A 21200-nucleotide genomic window follows, 5' to 3' on the forward strand; every position below is an offset into this window, starting at 1 on the left:
ATAAAACAACCCTCTATTATGGATAATATTGGTCGCGAAAGCCTACGTGTTAAACTGGAGTTGTTTGGAGTGCTTGGGTACTGCCATTGCCAAAGCATTGATAATGTTAACATCCATGGGTGGACTGATGAATGATGTGTACAATTGCATATGTAGTCCGCCTATATCATCATCCCATCATTGCTTGTGCATTATCAATGAGTGCATGCTACTTTGTGGGGCCCTTTTTGCCAGTATCAAGATGGTGAAAAAAGAAAAGGCTTTAACCCTTCCTGGAAATAATACAGGATGGTGTTAAGATGTCCATACACCAAATGAACACCTTTTACTAGGCATCAAGTATTCTTGGTTCTTTCGGTAAAGTCACGTAGAAGGGAAATAATAAAATAATAAAAATAAAACATAATAAAATAAAATTCTCACGACGTTTCGGCCACAACGCAAGCAGCCGTCTTCAGGTGGAGAACAGGCGTGCCATTCAGACTCTGCCTTCTCGACAGACCTGTTCTCCACCTGAAGACGGCTGCTTGCGTTGTGGCCGAAACGTCGTGAGAATTATTTTACTATGTTTAATTTTTATTATTTTATTATTTTCCTTCTACGTGACTTTACCGAAAGATCCAAGAAAAAGTATACACGTTTCAAATCGCATCAACATGCAAGTGTGCGCGATCTTCACAGCGGCGTTCAGGGGCTGCCAACTTGGGTAGTGAGCGCTGCCCTCGTGCGCACGGGAGGGCACGGGGACACTTCGACATGACACGGCATCATCGCAAGCCACACGGGGTTAACCCCGAGACCTCTCCGCGCTTCCACCAGGCCTCAACAACAACAACGACGACGAAAAACCCGCGCCGAATTTAACACGGAGGCGGGGACGTGTCGGTAAGGTGACACCTGAGCGGCGCGTGTGGGTGCGAGACGCTCAAACACAACAGCACGAAACGCGCACCAGCTGCGCTCGGGTTAAATTTAACGGGGAGATCTCGGCCCAGACGGCCCCCAGCCCCCACTCTCGTCTCCCTAAGCATTTGGCAAATGCCTCCCCCCCCACCCAGCCAAACACCCAAACACCCACCCCACTCCCTCCCTCTCTCTCGAACGCTGGGGAGCCGGAAAGGCCCTCTCTGCACCAGCGTGGACAGCACCCTCGTGTTCACCTTCTGAAGCGCTCGCTCGTCACCGTGGAGTGCGCGATGACCACCACAACCACCACCACGTGACTTTTCTTTTGTATTGTGCGCGGTGCTTTCATCGATTTGTAGCGTTTGTTTTCTTTTGTTTGCTAGTGACTGTATTTCATATCGGAATCGCCTCCAGTGCTTTTGCTGCTGGCGGCAATAAAAGTTGTTTAAAAGTCAAAAAAGTTCTCTCTCTCGTGTTCCTTCTTCGTTGCCGCGTCGCGCGCCTCTCTCCACGACCCACGCACACGGCGGTTCTGGCTGATGCAGCCAGCCAGTGACGGGTAATTATCGTAGTAGCACAAGTAGCTGTAGTACAAGCTACTACTGCAGTACTACAGCACATCAATATGTAGTAGCTCCTACATATGCACAAGTAGCTACTACATATATAGTGGCTACGGGCCCCGCACTTTTAAGGGCCCCGCAGCTAAATGCGTTCAAGCGATCAATTCCGGTTAAGTGATTCCGCACTTGCTCTATTACTATAGTACTATACTGCCGTCAACTTTATGAACGACTGGGTTGTTTAAGGTTGGCGGTATTGTACTATTATCTGGCTGTATAGCAAATGAAACGATACAATAACTTTACTGTGCAAGTTAAATATTCATATGTTTGATATTTACGTGTTTTTTTGTTAATTTAGGGCCCCTTTATGACATGTGCTACAGGCGCTGCACCTGCTTAATCCGGCACTGCAACCAGCGCCGACTGCCCCCCCCCACTCTCCCTGGTCGGGGTTTGTAATGGAGCTTATGAACAGAGCGGCAGAGCAGGCGGGCGGGTTTGGGATTTACTCAGCCAATCATGCCGCCAGGGTCGATTAAGTGAGTACCACTTTGTGGTGAAGTCAACGGTGGCTGTCTCCAGGATTAGGCTCGCCCCGACATAGGCTTATCATAATTGATGTCTCGTCCCGAATTATTGGGTTTTGTCTGCAATAACTTCCTTTTTGATTCCCGTGTAATTACCCCTCCCCCCCACCAACGCTTGCTGTGGCACTTCGAGATGCAGTGCGTGGGAGGCACGACTTCACTAATACGTGGTGACGGTCGAATGATGCACGATAGATTGCCCCAGCACCGTGCGACGTCACGCAAACAGGTTTATCGTCAAGGTTGCTATGGATAGGGTCGATGCACTAATGGCGTGATATCAATGTGCTTCTTAATTATCACTCTTATCTGGGGGTTTAGATTTTAAAGTTGCAGTTGTTTTCAAGTCACCGTTTCCTTCCAGAGTTTCCTCGTTTAGATTGAGATGAAATGTATTTTTAATGTCTGTCTGTTATTAAATTTCGATTTAAAGCTTTCGTGACTGCAGGGATTCATCTTCTTCGACAGACCTGTTCTACACCTGAGGACGGCTGCTTGCGTTGTGGCCGAAACGTCGTGAGAATTATTTAATTATGTTTTATTTTTATTATTTTATTATTTCCATTCTACGTGACTTTACTGAAAGAACCAAGAAGATCTGTCTGTTATTGTTAGGGGATTGGACTCTCGTTTCTGGCCGGGCGGCCCTGCTGTAGTTAAATGCTTAAGTTGCAATCAGAAGAATGAGAGTTAACATATTTGGTCATACCCCACTCACTTAAGTTTCCATTTGTAAAATAACAAAAATGTCAGAACATATACTTGATTCCTAACATTTTATTATTTATAATTTAATATATACAGTACAGTTAAATATACAATGTTGCCTTGTTTTACCAATTTTTTTAAACAAATTGTATTTTATTTATGGTTTAAAGGCGCAGCCCTGCAATTGCTTGATAATATCACTGCTGGCAGAAAGGCCTCCACCAGAATAAGTTATCATAGCTGTCAACCCCTTATCAGTGCCCTACCTTACTACAGACCAATTAATACCTTGTTGGTCACCCCCTGTCCCTCATAAATATCAACGTTCATCCTACAAAGTCCCATCACAAGGGAGAAACACAAACAAATAGGCATGGATCTGAACACTCAATTTCCGTCCACAAGAATACGGGTAAACCGTGTGGGTTGGCAGGTATGAGTTCTAGGGAGCCCCTCTGTAGGATATGTTTGGCTTACTCTTCTATGCTGGCCACATGTCTTGGAAGATGTGAGAGTTTCCACATTTCACCTGACCACATGTAACCTGCCGATTGACTAACCGTGGTATGCCCAATTATACTGCTACAGATGCGAGGGGGATTTCAGAAGCGTATCTATAGCTTCAACTGCTGTGCCTGGAGATTGCTCCAAATTGGCGACCTCTGGATTGCAAAGTCCAGCATATGAACCAGGACACCACAGCCGCATCGAGAGTACACACTTTTATTTCATACCGTGGATATCCTGCAGGGACTGCACCCCACAATGGGACCGTGCAATTCCCACCACGAGCTCAGGGCTATCAACGGAGATGATTGGCTGCTCCATTTTTTTCTTGACTCTTGGCCTTTTTATTTGAAAGTAGGTCTCCCTAGAAAAACAGACATTGTCATGGTGCTTTAGCAAAAAAAGTAAGTAACGTTGATATTTTCAAAATTATTTTCATTTTTTTTAAAGCTCTTACAGTCTATAGATATTTCACATCACGTTGTTGTTTTCTTTCGCCCCAATATTCTATTCTTTGTCAAACGTACAACGGTGACCTTATTTAGTGAACTTGCAGATGCCTGCGCAGCGCGACTCACGACCTCCTCTTGATACCAAGATCCAGGATGGTCATCGTGTCTATGCGCCACTTCTCGGTGGCAGCCCCAACAGTCTGGAACGATATCCCTCTGCACATTCGCAGCATCACCTCAATCGCCTCCTTCAAGAGAGACTTAAAAACTCACCTCTACAATCATGCTTTCGAGCGACTCTGAGTTGCGTCCACTACGTCTGCAAATTTGCGCGCGTTACAAATTGAAATATTATTATTATTACATATTCGATATAAAAGCCACTCCAAAAACAGACACCGTTTAGAATTTGCCATCCAGGGTGGTGGTGTGGGGCCGATGGCTCAAGCGGCTGTGTGGCACCGTGTCCCCTCAATTGGGGTCGCTACGCCACACTCCCCCCTCCAGCGTTGAACGCCTCCAAACGTGGGCAGCTGAAAGCTGAGCGGCTCTGGCCGTAGGAAGCGGTCGAAAAGGTTTCAATATTTCCGTTGGTTTTAGCGATGCCTCTGGAATAATAACACTGGTCAACAAAAAAATAATCATTTTTTTCTGGCCTGGACTTTTGCAGCTATTCTAGACTAATTTCAGGGTGCTGATTCCAAATCTGATCTCAGATTTGCTCTATCACATCTCATTTTTATGCTATCGGCATACCCCATTTTCATTGATTTTACCCAAAATTAACTGTGTCACTTATGATTGCAAGTTGTTGCAAGTCAGTGCCTGCTTTAGTGTTAAAATATGGTGCTGTATTTTTAGGATAGTGTGTTTATAATATCATTTTATGTAGATATCCACATTTATTTAATATTTTTCTTCTGCAGTTTTTATTGAAAATGCAGCATTTGATATCTCAAAAACCTGATGCGATAGACAAAAACTGATGCCAGATTTGGAATCAGCACCCCCAAAATTACCTTAAAGCCGTTGGAATACCTTGTGCCAGAAAAAGTGTGTTGACCAGTGTAATGGGAGGCAGAGAGAGGCTACGCGGGGACTGATTTGTATGCGGCGGACGAGGAGGCATTACGGCTGTGGGCAGTTGCGTGGGCGCTGAAATTGTGAATGAAGTCGCGTGCCTCTGGCGTGCCAGAGTAATTCACTGCGAGGATCTGCGCGATATATGAGTCTGTTCTTCTTGTGGTTCATCTATATCATAGTGGAAATAATTTTCGATTTAAAGCTTTCGTGACTGCACGGATTCATCTTCTTGGTTCTTTCGGTAAAGTCACGTAGAAGGGAAGTAATAAAATAATAAAAATAAAACATAATACAATAATTCTCACGATTTAAAGCTTTCGTGACTGCAGGGATTCATCTTCTTGGTTCTTTCGGTAAAGTCACGTAGAAGGGAAGTAATAAAATAATAAAAATAAAACATAATAAAATAATTCTCACGACGTTTCGGCCACAACGCAAGCAGCCGTCTTCAGACCTGTTCTCCACCTGAAGACGGCTGCTTGCGTTGTGGCCGAAACGTCGTGAGAATTATTTTATTATGTTTTATTTTTATTATTTTATTACTTCCCTTCTACGTGACTTTACCGAAAGAACCAAGAAAATAGAAATAATTATGAGAATTGTATTTCTTTAGCCAGGGAAGCCTCACCAAGTTTCAGGAATCGTTTTTTTTCAGGGGGGTTCCTGTTGCATTGGGAATGGGGCATTTTTTTGGCAAATTCCATTACTGAGATATTGGATTCAGGTGGGATGGACAAAACCCACGGGGTTAGCGGTTAAAGCCACACGCAGATTGATTCAAGAATTCATTGTTGTACCGCCATCTCCTGAGCACCTCAAAGTCCCCATTAATTTACGGTGATGCACTGTGAATGCTAGGGATTATTTTTGCATTGTCACACTCCCCATTGATTAAAATAACAATTCGCAATTTCAGTGGAAAAAGGTGTTATCAACACTGATAAGTGCAAATGTATCTATCATTCCTAAAAAAATATGTATGTGTGGTACATCTACAACTATTGATTATGCATTTTTAATGTTAGATATATGCTCTTTGGTTCTTTCGGTAAAGTCACGTAGGTGTAAAAATAAAATTAAACAAAAAATAAAATATCACGACGTTTCGATCGCAACACAAGCGGTCGTCCTCAGGCGGAAACAATAAAAATATAGAAATATAAAAAAATTGTACACTTCTGAGAATTTCCAACAATACCACAAGAAATGTGCCTCCGGGCTCTGGAGACCACCTGGAGAAGATTCCAGGCACGTGTTGACAACGATGATGAACGAGTGGGAGACTGACTTTTTCAAGCTATTAACATACATTTGTTATCATGTCACAGTGTATTTATCCGTTCTTTTCCCATTAAAACCGTTAGTTCCATATAAGTGTTAAAAAAATGTTGAAGCACCCTGTACAATGTTACGCTTGAAACTACGTCAAGCATCACCAGGGCAAGCCATGAGGTTAACATAAATCCCAGCAAGTGTCGATACAACGGTGGATTGCCCCTGTCATGGGGCTTGATCTGCGACTTCTGGTTTTGAGTTCAGTGTACTGGCCACAGCACCATCCATCCGGACTCAAATCGCCCTGCACTGTACTACTGCCCGAGGGTTTTGGTAGTACATGTTGTTTATGCCATTTATTGTGAAAATTCCGTCACAGTTCCTATGATCACTGTTTCATTGCTTTCATGGCTTTATTTTGGTGATTTCGAAAAGTGTATTAGTTTGGCCATGTTTGTTTGTTGTAGTACAGAGTTAGACTGATGACCTTAATCTAAGTGGTCTTGTGGTTGTTGTTGGTCGTTTGACTTGCATCCCACTGGGATTTTTGCACATAGCGTTGGTGTACGGTGATTTTTTCTGCAATATTTTGCTGTCTTTTCTTGGATTTTCTGTTTGCACTTAGTTAAATATTCACTTTAAGATGTTTTTGTTCATGTTTATGTTTTTTGTTTGTTGCGGTTGCACCCGATTCAAGAGCCGAATGGCTCACAGGGCTATACCTAATACAGGAACTTGAACTTGAGTACAGCAGACAACCATAGGCACAGGCCACCAGCTTGGCATCGTAGCCGGTAGGTGGAAATGCTGATAGAGAGCACCAATTAAAGCCACGCTGGTATTGTGAGCACGACACCCCCACCCCTCCTGCCCTTTTTATATTTTTATACACGCTTTTTATTTACTCACTCTGTCTGTTATTTTTCGATTTAAAGCTTTCGTGACTGCAGGGATTCATCTTATTGGTTCTTTCGGTAAAGTCACGTAGAAGGGAAATAATGAAATAATAAAAATGAAACATAATAAAATTCTCACGACGTTTCGGCCACAACACAAGCAGCCGTCCTCAGGTGAAGAAACAGAGCTGTCGGAAAGACAGCGTCCCAATGTCTGTTATTGTTGTATCCTCAAATCTTGTAGCTCAATTTTAACCCACTTCCCAATGTGGTATCGACTGCAAACTTGGTATACTTATGTCATACTGATGATACTACTATATTCTATCATAAAATGTTTTATATTTTTAAACATTCTTTTTTATGTTATGTTTCGGCTTGGGTCTAATTGCCCACATTATGGCAAGCTTCGGGGCCATTTCCTGGAGTTGTGGAGTTCTTCCATCACTACAGAACATTCATGTTTACGATGTGACGACCGATCTACTGCTGGATGGCTGCTATGAATCTCTACGCGATGTGCTACTTCGTTCAGCTATCGTCTGTGGCTTGGTAGGTTCTGCAAAAAGAAGCTTAAAGCGTGTTTTTTTAAAAGTGTTTTAAAATATATATTCCATATGAAAACGCTTAAACGCATTGTCGTCGCAAATCAACGCCGCTTTATAAACGATAAACACATCACGAGTTCACACGTTCGAGGCCTCGGCTCTGTTTATTATTTTTTTTTAAAGCCAATGAAAGAAATTCCTTATCCTCTGCTCTGATTAACAAGCAATGCCCGAGCCATTCGCCCAGGGGTTTCGCAACACCACCCCCGATTCCCCAGCGCAAGCCGACAGATTCCATGTTTACCACTCCTCAGCTCCTGTGCCACGTGCTGAACGAGCTCGACTGGCGTTTAAATAGACAGACCGCCGACTGTTGCTGTGTAGCAACAGTGAAGAGCACGCGCCCATGCGTGGCTGGTGGTGGGGGCCGTGGGAATCGGAGGGGAGGTGGACGGTGGTGGTTGTGTTGCGGACCGCAGGACTCCGGCCCTCTTCAATCAAAGTTGATGATGACCATGGCACGTTTGTCATTTTGTTGGGTTTTGATGAGTGCGCAGATGGCTGAAGAGGCCAATCAGAGCCCGGAATTCTCTGCGGCACACTGGACAGCAGGTCAGGGAGGATGTAGAGCTCTGAGGTGCAGCCACACGTCCTTCCTTGGTAGATTTGCGCTGCTGCCTCTTCAAGATAGCACAGGAGCTTCTCCTGCTCTCACAGAGGACTGCACCGTCCGTTACTTTTCTTCTCCAGGCAGGTTCTGATCACCGCTAAACAATGTCCCGCATACGATGTGCAGGGTATACGTACTGCTGCTTCAGATCAAGTTTGGAGCTCTGGCCGCGTGTTCCGCATGACTTATAGATCTTTGAGGCAAGTGCGGTGAGCAAGCATCTATTAAGTCCGGTGCGACAATGGAGGTGTTCGGGCCAGCTCCAATCCCATTCGTTTTAGGCTGAGTTAACCCAGGAGAGCCCCGGGGACAGGTTTGGAGATCGCATGCCACTTGATGGGAGAATGCGGCCAAGGTGGTCAAGCCAGACAACCGCGTCAGGAGGAGCTGAGTAGTCCATCGTCGCTGTGATGTATGCTTCGTAGTTGTGGATCTGGGCATTGCATCGTGTTGCATGGTTCTGGATGACCACATTCGCACACGGGAGAGTTTTCGGTGTGACAGAGGCTTGCCGGCAAAGTGACTGGCATATGCTCCACCTCCATTCCTCTTTAGGAACTGCTAATGTTTTTTTGCATAAATGCAAGAGGCTGAGTGCTTTTTGCACGCGTTTTTGCGCGTGATATCAAATAGATGTTTTTTTCCGGCCTGCACATTTTTTTTTACGTCATGATGGGCGTTTCTCATTATTTACAGCTTTTATTGTTGTTGGTATTAATCAGGCTAATAGACCCCATCGTGTGGAAGTGTGGTTCCCCTGGGGTTGACCTTTCAGCAGTGAGCATTGATGACCATTATGGACTGATGAGTCCTAATGATGATGAAAACCGGCCAGCAATTGTCTCTCCCATCTCAATGCTGCTTGCAAGTCGGTCACGTTTACTCACATTTCATTTGAGTGTGGCCTAAGACAGGACGACCACAATGGAGTCCTTCTGGAACTTTCGATGGTTTTGGCATAGTGCAAGTGGCCGAATGCTTTTTTGTACACATGTTGTCGTGTTATTACAAATCCCCCCACTCTGCAAGCTCATTGTGCTTATGCTTCCCCAACGCCGCTCTCCCTCCCGCCTCCCGTTGTTGCTGGAGGGCGGCTGCCACCAGCTGCCCAGGAGCATCATCATCATCATCATCATTCCCCAGACGCTCACCGCGACAGCGCAGGTTACCAGTCACTCAGTCAGTGACAAAGCCATTCCGCTGTGGGTCACCGCACCGAGGCTGTTTGTCCCCCGCTTAGCGATGCAACAACTGCTTCGACGTAGAGCAGTGAGCGATCGCTTTCGTCTTGAGACAGCCAAGCTTGCCCTCGCCTGTGAGTCATCCCTGGTTTATCGCGATTGGATTGTGTGAGGAGTTCACAGGTTCTTGAAACAACAACAACAACCTCGGCTTGAGTCCTATCACTTGGCGTTCTGACACGATGGATTGGAGGCTGCGCTGGCTGGGTCAAGTAGTGACATGCCCAGCACACGCAAAAACAACGATCTCCTTTTAGCATCAGTGCCAGGAATGTATCCTAGGTCGTAGTGCAGTGTGTGTGTGATCCACTGCACGACTGAATTCTACGAGGTCAATGATCCCTCGCCTTTTAGCCTTGAAGACCTTAGGGGCCAGTGCTGTTTGCGAGCACCTATTTAGTAGGCTGCCAACCCCTCCCCCCGAACCCCCCCCCCCCCATTAATTGATTTTCACATTCCCCATCACGTGGCGATGACAGCCATAGCAGCCTGGAATAAGACCCAAATTGCCGTGATACTAGAACAGTGCACATGCACCCCAAAAAGACATTCCCCGTATAGCCTTCTAGAGGAGTGGGGCAAGTGCTGTTCGCGAGCAATCGTGAAGGCTTAAACAGTGCGCGTCGTGGTGTTGTGGATAGCACCGACACCCGGACACCTTTGTCTCCCCTGTGGTGAAGTTTATACAGCGGAACTCATTTAAGGCTGAGTCGACACATGGGGGGAAAGTCCAGTGTTTGTTCGGATATCACTCGCCACTGATGGTTAGCCACGGTCGTTATTCAAATGAAGGTCACCGGGTTTGTAACATAATGTGCTAACCACTGTGCCAAAAGGCACCGATATATACACACACATCAAGCAAAGTCCTCCCCCCCATATAGTGTTCAGTTACCCTGTTGCCTTCCCAGCGCTTACGCGACTACACTGCTGCAACACAAGCTCCGACACGGACATTTCTGATGCCGCCTACCACGCGGATATGAGGCCACAGCCAGGATTTGTGTTTGTACAAAAAGTGTACTGCTGTTGGCTCACCGGTGACGATTATCTGAACCGGTCCTGGGCCTCCCCTAGGTAGACTCGGCCTCAAATGAGTACCTGGTGCGGTGTGTAGTAAACATCGCCACCGGGGAGACAAAGGATGCCGGGCGTGGTGCTGGCCACCCACCGTGTACCGTTCTGGCCTTCATAGGTGCTCGCTAACAGCAGTTGCCACAACAGTCTGTTAAGGCTATACGGGGATCTTTGTCTTTGTCACCTCGACCCCCCCCCCGCTCGTTTACATAGCCTACTCAGGTTGTTCGCGCAAGTGTTGTGGGTGAGCACCTATTCCTCTTAGCTGTGAAACAAAAACCTGCAGATAATAGGAAGCCGTTCTTTGTCAAAGCAAGTTTGGAAATAAGTATAACCCGTAAAAACAAAGTTTTTCACTCTAAATCCTTTATATGCGTGGCGACTAGAGTCCTCTCGTCCTCTGGCTTGAGATGGCTGCCACCTATGGGCCAGATGATTGTCTGCCAGTATTAACCAATTGGTAATTAAATATTTAATTTGTTTTCCCTAAACAGTGTAAAATTTTGAAAAACATTTTTTCACGAACATTAATTGTCTCGCACAACGAGTCTGTGTGCAAAATGTCAGCTCGATTGGATCACGGGAAGTGGGTTAAAAAACGACCGAAAGATTTGCACGGTCGTAAGCAAGCAAGCACGCAAGCAAGCAAGTGAACTTAATATAAAATATTTTAAAAATAACAACAGACGAGATGTGGAAAAGGGGCCCCCGTGGTCAACTGGAGTTGTGGACGGTGAACCGACAGAGCAAAGTAGTAGGTGGATAAGTGGGTCGTGGGTGAGAGGATTTTCATGGTGCTGCCCCCGCACAAACAAAGACCACCCCCTCCCTCCCGTGTAGACTTTCCAGGCTGCTGGGGCAAAATTCCACTTAGCGAGCACTTTTTTGTTGACCAGGTAAGGCCCACTGGGAGCTACGTAGGCTATTTTTTTTCAGCAGCGACCTGGCAATCACAAATGATAGCCCAACGAAGTGGCTCATCACGTGAACATTCATATCAACAGCCAACTACTCTTAAACGCACGTTTCTATGAAGGCCGGCACGGCGCACAAGAGGGTGGTGTGGCCAACAAGGGGGTGGTTTGGCCAACACTACGGCCAGGACTCCCTATATAGACGCACGCACACACACACAGAAGATGAACAATCAGGCGTACACTTACCGGCTCCTATGCAGCTGATATGTGGCGCGATGCGGCGCAAGCTGTTGGGTGGGAGTTGAGCCCGCTCTGAGGACGTCGACGACGACGATGATGAGAAGCGCTCGTTCTGTGCGCGTGTGCTGGCGTGGGGTGCTCAGCGTTGGCAAGGGCTCAGTGTGCCCGGCTCTGTGTCTCGTCTCCATCGGTACGCGCGCGTGGCACCCGGGTGTCAAACGTGCTGCTGTTTATTTTCGCGGAATAGGGGTTATATATAGCGACGCCGTGTGACTTGGCCACGAGGGGGGCTGCTTTCGACTCGTAAAACAACATCTGAGAAATATACTTACGAGTCGCATATAGCAGACGCATGAAAGTCATACATCCGGCGCGATAATGTCAAATTCTCTCAATGTGGCGGAGACTGAGCGCAGTGGCGTGAGATGGAGCGCGAATGGTGTCTTTCAGCCCTGCAAGGTGGTGCACGTCCACTGCTGAGCCGTCGGTGCTGAAGTGAGCGCAAATCGGTGAAAATCCTGGCCGGAGGTGATTTTTTTTCCAGATGCGAAATTCAAGAGCGCTTCGCGGAAAACCTCAGCGGTGTCGATTGTGCGAAGACATATTCACCCTCGCCACGGCAATGCGGAAATTCTACTCCCGATTCGGGACTGCCAAGAAGTGGAGCACGGTAGATGCACCGTTTCCATGAACCCTTTCCCGTTCCGAGACGCCAACGCCAAATGTCGGAACGCGCAAGCGGCTAGCGGCAAATGTACTCAGAGAACACAGCTATTAGTATTCTTGGTTCTTTCGGTAAAGTCACGTAGAAGGGAAATAATAAAGTAATATAAATATAAAAAACACAAATTCTCATGACGTTTCGACTGCAACACAAGCAATCATCATCAGGCGTGAAATCCACAGAAAGAAAAAAAAAATATTTCTGTGGATTTCACACCTGATGATGATGATTGCTTGTGTTGCAGTCGAAACGTCGTGAGAATTGTTATTGTTTAATATCGATATTATTTAATTATTTCCCTTCTACGTGACTTTACCGAAAGAACCAAGAATATGAATCCCTGCAGTCACGAAAGTTTCAAATGAGAATATAGCTATTAGTGTTGGGAGAGGCTCTCCGAGGTAAACAGATAAATATACACAAGGAATAGCCGGATAGAAATGTAGAACAAGTCTCGAATCGGTGTTGATCGTTGATCTGTGGACGACTGCCCCGCAATTCGTGGAGGAATTGGCAAAGGAAAGCACCACAAGATGAAGTTAGTATGCGAGCTGGGCGGTGGTCGTCTATGTTTGTAATCCAGCACTGTGGATGTGATGTTTGGTGGAGCATGCAAAGGTTGTGATATTCCCTTCTCGTGGTTGTTGAGGCGCCAGATTCTCCCCGTGGTCGTGTGGATTTTTCTCCGTGTCCTCTGGAGTTCCCCCCTCCACATTTAGAACCACCACGCTGCTCTACACGTCCACGTGTCGCTTCTGAGAAAGAGCTACATGGCTCAGTGGGCCTTACCTAGTAAAACTAAAAATAGATATATATCCTGCCTTGCCAGGAGAAGGCGGTGCGGTTTCTATGGACCTAACCTGTTCCATCTGTATGGGTTAGGATTTACCCCTGTGCTCCAGTTTCCGCCCACGTGGAAACACTCATGAATGGCCGATAAACACCCTTCATATACAGAGGACAGCAGAACTTGTGTGGGAATGTTGTGTCAGCTCACTGCCTGGCTGCTGCCTTCCCGCCTGTATGTCGTACCACACGAATAACTGTGGCACAGTTTGACATTATTGTTACTACTACAAATGTCTCGGCCCTGTCTGAGGAATGTGGAATTTCCACTGCCGGCCTCAGGAGGCTGCAAGTCGATAAGAGCACCCGCCTACGCTCATGCGAGCCGGGAGAAAACTCTGACCTTGCATGAAAAAAATATTTATACACACAACCAAGTTTTCATCACGGGATGGAAAATAGTGGAACACTCTGATCCATTTAAACAGTTCAAAGTCGCGCAATGTCAGAGTGTTGCCAATGTCTGTAGCAAGGCGCTGCGAGTGTTGCCTGAGGTATGTCGGAAGAAGGCGCTGTGAGTGTTGACCGAGGACGTCTGTGGCTGTGAGTGTGTGAGAGGGTATACATACTCTTAGTTCTTTCGGTAAAGTCACGTAGGTAAAAAATGAAATTAAAATGAATAAAAAATTAAATAAAAATCACGACGTTTCGGAAGCAACACAAGTCTCCGTCATCAGGTGGGACCGTCACAGCCAGATTTGCTGTATCACTTGATATCACTTGATGCAGCAAATCTGGTTGTGACGGTCCCACCTGATGACAGGAGACTTGTGTTGCCTCCGAAACGTCGTGATTTTTATTTTATTTTTATTAATTTTAATTTCATTTTTTACCTACGTGACTTTACCGAAAGAACTAAGAGTATGAATCCTTGCAGTCACGAAAGCTTCAAATCTAGAATGTGTGAGAGGGCACCACGGCCTCCGTTCATGTTGACGCCACGTGTTTGTTCCAAAGACGTTTGCTCAATCCCTGCTTACATAATTGACGCCCTTGCCCTACTTTTACTTCGGGGGTTAAAAGCACACACACACACACGCATCTTTATTCCCTCCTTAATTCCAAGCATCTGTTATTTCTGCATCGAATCGTAAATATATCGAGTTTGTGCCTCTGCGTATGAGCGTACGTAAACCTCGTCCTAAAACGGAGCACAGTGCAGCATTTGATATTGAGGTGTGCTAAACATTAATAAACAAAATATATTATGCGGTTTAATTAATCACATAAGGGTCAACGAGTTCCGATACGATTTTTTTTAACGCCGTTTCATAAGGTTGAAAGTGCGAATGCATTCGGGATGTTTGTATCACAGACAACCGGGCGAATTCATGACGGGTTGGCAAAAATCTCAACAGCAACAACAAATACGTCATTAATTACACTATAAAACACAATTTTTGTTCCTGGGTAGTAAGTGTTATTTCGTAAATGCTTATGCCTAGAAAGTATAGAAAATGGCTCTTATTCCCCACAAACTTTGCTTTTGTGACCAGTGGATTTGCCGGTTTGATCTCCAGACGCGGCAGCTGAACGGACTGGGCGTGTTTCCTGTTTACCGACAAATATAAACTGGGTAACACCACGCTTTCGTGAATCGGCAGATTGCATGCGGGTGGGGTAGAGTGTGGCTACCAAACCACCCCTTTCCAAGTTTGTCTGACCAGCATGGAAGAATAGGCGAAATAGCCTCGAGAGCAGGGGTCGAAAAGCCAAAAATAAGAAGTGAAAATATTTTTCGAAATTCGGTACAACAAAAACACCCCCCCCCCACCATTGGAACCTCATTTGCCAGTAAAAAATATGATAATTGGTTTTTTACCCTTCTATCTGGCAACAAAACTGACACCTTTTTTTACAAGGAGTCATGTTTGCATAGACCACAATACCTGCAGTCATAATGCAAACAAAAAACACAACTCTGATAATGTATGCACTGTCCTTGAAATTGATTGGTCCACACCCGAGACAGCTTTCCTTAGAGCCTAGTCTCACATGGGTTGGACCAGATGACGCCAAAAGGCGCACAACTCAAAGACAATGCACCATCAGAGTATGAGAGCTCGGGGTAAGCATTAACACCATTGGAACCTCATTTGCTAGTAAAAATTATGATAATTGTTTTTTTACCCTTCTATCTGGCAACAAAACTGACACCTATTTTACGAGGAGTCATGTTTGCATAGACCCCCCCCCCTCAATATTTAAAGTGGCGCAATGCCGTGTGGGTGAATGCGAGACGATGTCACTTGATAAATAACATCACGAAGCAGCAGTCTTTAAAGAGCCGCAGGTTGCCTCCTTCGATCTCACTATTCGTGGAGTTCCTTCTGACAACAGGAGCATGGGCAAGCAATTGCAGGGCTGCACCGTTACCTTTTAAAAAGTGCTCATTCATGAACTGGCCATAATCCCAATTCGAGACTCCTTAAAGAGAGTAATTATGATAATAGGGGATTTCCGCTTTGTTCTGGCAACAAAACTGAAACCTTTTTTACGAGGAATCACGTCTGCATTAGCCACAATACTTTGGCCAAAATGCAAACAAAAAACACACTTTGATAATTAATGCATTGTCCTTGAAACTGATTGGTCCACACCAGAAACAGCTTTCTTTTGAGCCTCGTCTCAATTGTTGCTAGACCAGCTCAAAGACAATGCACTATCATTTTGACCACAAGTATTGTGGTTAATGCAGACATGATTCCTCGTAAAAAGGTTTCAGTTTTGTTGTCAGAAAAAAGGGGGAAAACCCTATTGTTATATTTTGGTACTGGCAAAGGAGGTCTAATGATTTAGAGTAATTATGGTTAGAGGCATTAACAAACGTCCATCTGAATGTGCACGTTTAACAAGGTATTAATATTTGTGTGCTGTATGAAAAATATACCCTAGGCACCCCTGAAGGTAAGTTTAACTTCAGATCTGTTGAAATTCATATGAAACGAATCAGATGAAAGGTGTTCAGAGGTTATTATTCCACTGAGACCGTGCTTACAAGAAGTTGACGTTTATACTTTGCAATTGCATCGTATTCATTGAAGGGTTTTCATATTGTCCATGGCAAGGGCATGCCACGGTTATTGAACTGCCTGAGGATTATAAACATCTCAATATAATTATTTACCTGGGATTAATATAAATTCTTACCTGTCCGCGCATTCGTTGAATGACGAGCATCGGAATTAATGTTTTTTTTCCCCATGACAATACGACTGTCCACTGCTCTTCTTAAAGCAGTGTATGTGTAATGCGGGCGTAAATGGGCGGGGCGGATATGACGATCCGAGAGGGAGGAGTCAGGGTGACGTGGGGGAGAAGTTATAGCGGGGAGACAGGAAGCTATCGGGAGCAGTCGGGGGAGTGAAGGGTGGTGAACACGTTGGGTGGTCGCCGTGCCTCAGCCTGGTGGCTGAGGGGCTCATGACGGCGCCAGCCAGCGGGGTGGAAGAGAGAGTGGAGGATTGAGGTAGGAAATGGCGAGATAGCCAGAGGCCACGAAGGGCTGACATTGGGAGGTGGCGAGATCGCCACGCACGGAGGAACAGGGAGCAGAGATGGAGCTGCTGGGGGAGCAGCCAGAGGGCTGTACCAAGAGCCTGCAGCGGAGCTGCAGGAGCGTGGAAGGCTACGGGAGCGAAGGCAGATGTGGGGCTGCCAGGGAGAGAGTCTCAGGAGGAGTGCCGTGTGGGAAGGAGAACGCGAACCCCAAATAAAGGACACGGAGTCAGCAAGAAGTGTCTGAGTCCTTTTATTACATATGTTCTGTATTAGCACATTCCCACAGGGCCTCGGGACGTGTGTAGAATTGTTTTTTTTTTGCCGAGGTACTAAACCTCATTTCAATTCATTCAGGAGGTTAGGGGCCGTCCATAAATGACGTCACGCGATTTTTGACGATTTTCGACCTACCCCCCCCCGCCTCGTCACATGGCGTCACAAAAAGTCAGACCGCCCCCTTAAATATGATGTCATAAAGCTCTGTCCCCCCCCCCCCCAAATAAAACATGCTTCAAATCACTTTAAACTATTGTCATTGTAGTGCGTATTTAATGTGGCGCTGCACTCTGATGTTGTAGGAGAAAATATTTATTACAGTCTATTTAATTAAGTAGAACGTGTTGTCTATATTTATTAAAAGTTGCGCATTTTGATGTGACGTCACATTTCTCAACCCCCCCCCCCCCTCGTCACACATCGTCACAAATATCTCCCCCCCCCACCCCATGGTGTGTGACGTCATTTATGGACGGCCCCTTCCACAGTCAACCCCATTCATCCATTGACTCGATCCATCATCTATTGCCGTCAGTTTTGCTTTCACCGAAGTCACGCATCGTCACAGGTTCGTCCCCACCGCGTCCTCTCATCGATTTCGTCCACCACGTCTCCACCATTGCACGCACGTGCAAAGGGGCTATATTCACATCACGTGAAGAGGAGTGGAGCAGGAACGATCACCTCGAACACAGTACATTTGGGGGATATTCATTTAGTGCGTACGCATGCAGAGGGGAGGAGGGGGTTAACCAAAACTCGTACGTTTGAGTATTGGGGGGGGGGGGGGGGCGGGTCTACTGACATTGTACGCATAGGAAACGGGGGGGGGGGGGTGAAGCCTCGATACTAATGTGTCTACATTGGCCTTCAAATTAGTTACATAGTCCGGCGGTGGACTGTCTGTTTGCTTAAACACGTTAATATTATCAATCCTTGATCGTTGCTGCGTGGATTAAATATCGGCCGTTCTATAGGATTCGGTGTTGGGGGGGGGTCAGGCGTACGTACGTAGGTGGGGGGGGGGTGTAAAAATTCCGCGTGCGTACAGGGAGTGGGGGAGGGGTCAAATTTTGACGTATTTTTGCGTTCCTACCCAATGGATGACCCCCTTGCCTTGCAGCAGAGGTAGTAAACGGGTTTTGATTCCTTAACCGTACCCGGCCGCACCAGGGTTGCAAATGGGTACCCGTACCTGTACCCGGCCGGGTACGGGTACCCGTTCCCTACCCGTACCCTACCCGAAATGAGTGACAAACGGTGACTCACCAGTGACTCACGGCCTACCCGTACCCGGCCGCACCAGGGTCTCAAACGGCTACCCGTACCCGGCCGGGTACGGGTAGCCGGGTATCGGGTAGGGTACGGGTATCGGGTACCCGGTTGCGACCTCTGCCGTGCAGTGGCTGGTGACGGTCTCATGCCAAGCGGTCTCGCGCTCTCGTCACGGCTCCCCCTGTCGCCGCCTTTCACGTCTCTTGAGTAGCTCCACTCGACTTCGAAGTCACAATGTTGTCACTTGGACACCCATGCCCCTGGGATTGGGGGTCGCCTAAGCCCACAATCCTTCTGGGATCAATGAAACGAGCGGTGCGTTGTGGGAAGTAAGCAGGTGTGTGGGGGGGGGGGGGTTGTCCTCTGGAGAAAACAGAAAGCAAAATTCGCCTCTGCGATGGGACGAATGGGATTTCTACCACAAGCTGCAGGGCCACCAGATATTGTGAAATCTGCTCCGTGAGCTGCTTTCGGCAGAGACACACCGAACCTGTCACGCGGTTGTCTCCACGCCGTACGCATTGACGTAGAACTCAAATGTCTCGTGCCAGTGTGTTCAAAGCACCACACTGTGAAACGGAACACGGCCGTGATTTAATGTGTACGAACACTGGACCTTGCAATCCGGAGGTCCCCGCTTTAATTTGATTTTTCGGCGCGGCGATTGAAGCAAATTGGATGGTTTCATGAATCACCCCCAGCCTTTTGTCCACCCAAGGGTGTAAATGGGTTAAATCTTATCTTCCATAGATTTTTTTAATAGCAGCTCTTTATCCAAGGCGCTTTACAATAATTACATTTAAAAAATTGTACATTCCATGACAGTGGTTAAAATTAAGAGCGGGGTTATTAAAAGTGGTGCTGTAGTTATGGCGACGGTAAGGAGGATAGATGGGGGTGGTTAGGAGGAGGGGTAGGGGTTGGGGTAGTGACAGGCGTTAGGGTTGGGGTAGTGACAGGGGTAGTGACAGGGGTTGGGGTAGTGACAGGGGTAGTGACAGGGGTTGGGGTAGTGACAGGCGTTAGGGTTGGGGTAGTGACAGGGGTAGTGACAGGGGTTGGGGTAGTGACAGGGGTTGGGGTAGTGACAGGCGTTAGGGTTGGGGTAGTGACAGGGGTAGTGACAGGGGTTGGGGTAGTGACAGGGGTTGGGGTAGTGACAGGGGTTGGGGTAGTGACAGGGGTTGGGGTAGTGATAGGGGTTGGGGTTGGGGTAGTGATAGGGGTTGGGGTAGTGATAGGGGTTGGGGTAGTGACAGGGGTTGGGGTAGTGATGGGGGTTGGGGTAGTGATAGGGGTTGGGGTAGTGATAGGGGTTGGGGTAGTGACAGGGGTTGGGGTAGTGATGGGGGTTGGGGTAGTGATAGGGGTTGGGGTAGTGATGGGGGTTGGGGTAGTGATAGGGGTTGGGGTTGGGGTAGTGATAGGGTTTGGGGTGGTGATAGGGGTTGGGGTAGTGATAGGGGTTGGGGTTGGGGTGGTGATAGGGGTTGGGGTAGTGACAGGGGTTGGGGTAGTGACAGGGGTTGGGGTAGTGATAGGGGTTGGGGTAGTAATAGTGGATGGGGTAGTGATTGGGGCTGGGGTAGTGACAGGGGTAAGGGTCGTGACAGGGGTTGGAGTTGGGGTAGTGATAGGGGTTGGGGTAGTGATAGGGGTTGGGGTAGGTGTAGTGATAGAGGTTTGGTATGGGTAGTGATAGGGGTAGTGACAGGGGTTGGAGTAGTGATAGGGGTTGGGGTAGTGATATGGGTTGGGGTAGGTGTAGTGATAGGGGTTGGTGTAGTGATAGGGGTTGAGTTGGGGTAGTGATATGGGTTGGGGTAGGTGTTGTGATAGTGGTTTGTGTAGTGATAGGGGTTGGGGTATGTGTTGTGATAGGGGTGACTGGGCGCAGGGCGAGGGGGGCACAGAGAGGGGGGACAGTCGAGATTGGGAGCGGAGACGACGTGGATGTGACAGAGGAGAGCAGCGAGTGATGGTGGGGACAAGACCACGGCGGGATTTGTCGACGAGAGTGAGAAATGTCAACAAACAGCAGGAGAATCGACAGGGAGCCAGTGGGGTTGGGAATGGAGAGTAGAAGTGTGGGAATTGTAGGAGGAGGTCGAACACGATCCGGGCTGAGTCGCTTTGTATCTGTTGTTGATGAAGAGGAGCGACGGCGTGGGGCAGGAAGGCCGAGAACAGAAGAGGTCGCGGTAGTCGAGCTGGGTGAAAACGAGGGAGGGAACCAGGGGTTTAGGGGCCGTCCATAAATGACGTCACGCACCTGGGGGGGGGGGGGGTCAGACATTTGTGACGATGTGTGACGAAGGGGGGGAGGTTTGAGAAATGTAACGTCACGTAAAAATGCGCAACTTTAAATAAATACAGACAACACGTTCTACCTTATTAAATAGACTTATTAATAAATGTTTTCTCCTACAACATCAGAGTGCAGCGCCACATTAAATACGCACTACAATGACAATAGTTTAAAGCGATTTGAAGCATGTTTTATTTGGGGGGGGGGGGGGCAGAGCTTTGTGACGTCATATTTGAGGGGGGGGTCTGACTTTTTGTGACGTCGTGTGACGAAGGGGGGGGGGGGGGGGTAAAAATTGTCCAAAATAGAGTGACGTCATTTATGGACGGCCCCTTAGCAGCAGGGAGTGAGATGGTAGGGACAGGGTGGAGGGGAGGGGTGAGAAGGGGGATAAAAGGATTTCAGTTCTCGAAGGATTCATGGAGAGGTATGGTGGTGTGACATACAGGACGAACAGTCATTAAGCACCACTGGAACCTCATTTGCCAGTAAAAAATATGATAATTGTTTTTTTTTACCCTTTTATCTGGCAACAAAGGACAACAAGGACAGTGCATACATTATCAGAGTTGTGTTTTTTGTTTGCATTATGACTGC

At 47.1% G+C, this 21200-nt stretch overlaps 1 protein-coding gene across 3 annotated transcripts in view; it reads right to left on the reverse strand.

Moving 5' to 3' along the window:
* The window catches only part of LOC133350267 (monocarboxylate transporter 13-like), a 44099-nt gene extending 32256 nt beyond the window's left edge, over positions 1-11843 (reverse strand). For all 3 annotated transcript variants that reach the window (XM_061564469.1, XM_061564452.1, XM_061564460.1), the window contains exon 1: positions 11680-11843. The gene's annotated coding sequence lies outside the window, so the exon portion shown is untranslated. The remainder of the gene's footprint in view (positions 1-11679) is intronic.
* Positions 11844-21200: the final 9357 nt, after the last annotated feature.

Source organism: Lethenteron reissneri, chromosome 4, assembly GCF_015708825.2.
Source record: "Lethenteron reissneri isolate LAM-NWPU_2019-01 chromosome 4, ASM1570882v1, whole genome shotgun sequence".
NCBI lineage: Eukaryota > Metazoa > Chordata > Hyperoartia > Petromyzontiformes > Petromyzontidae > Lethenteron > Lethenteron reissneri.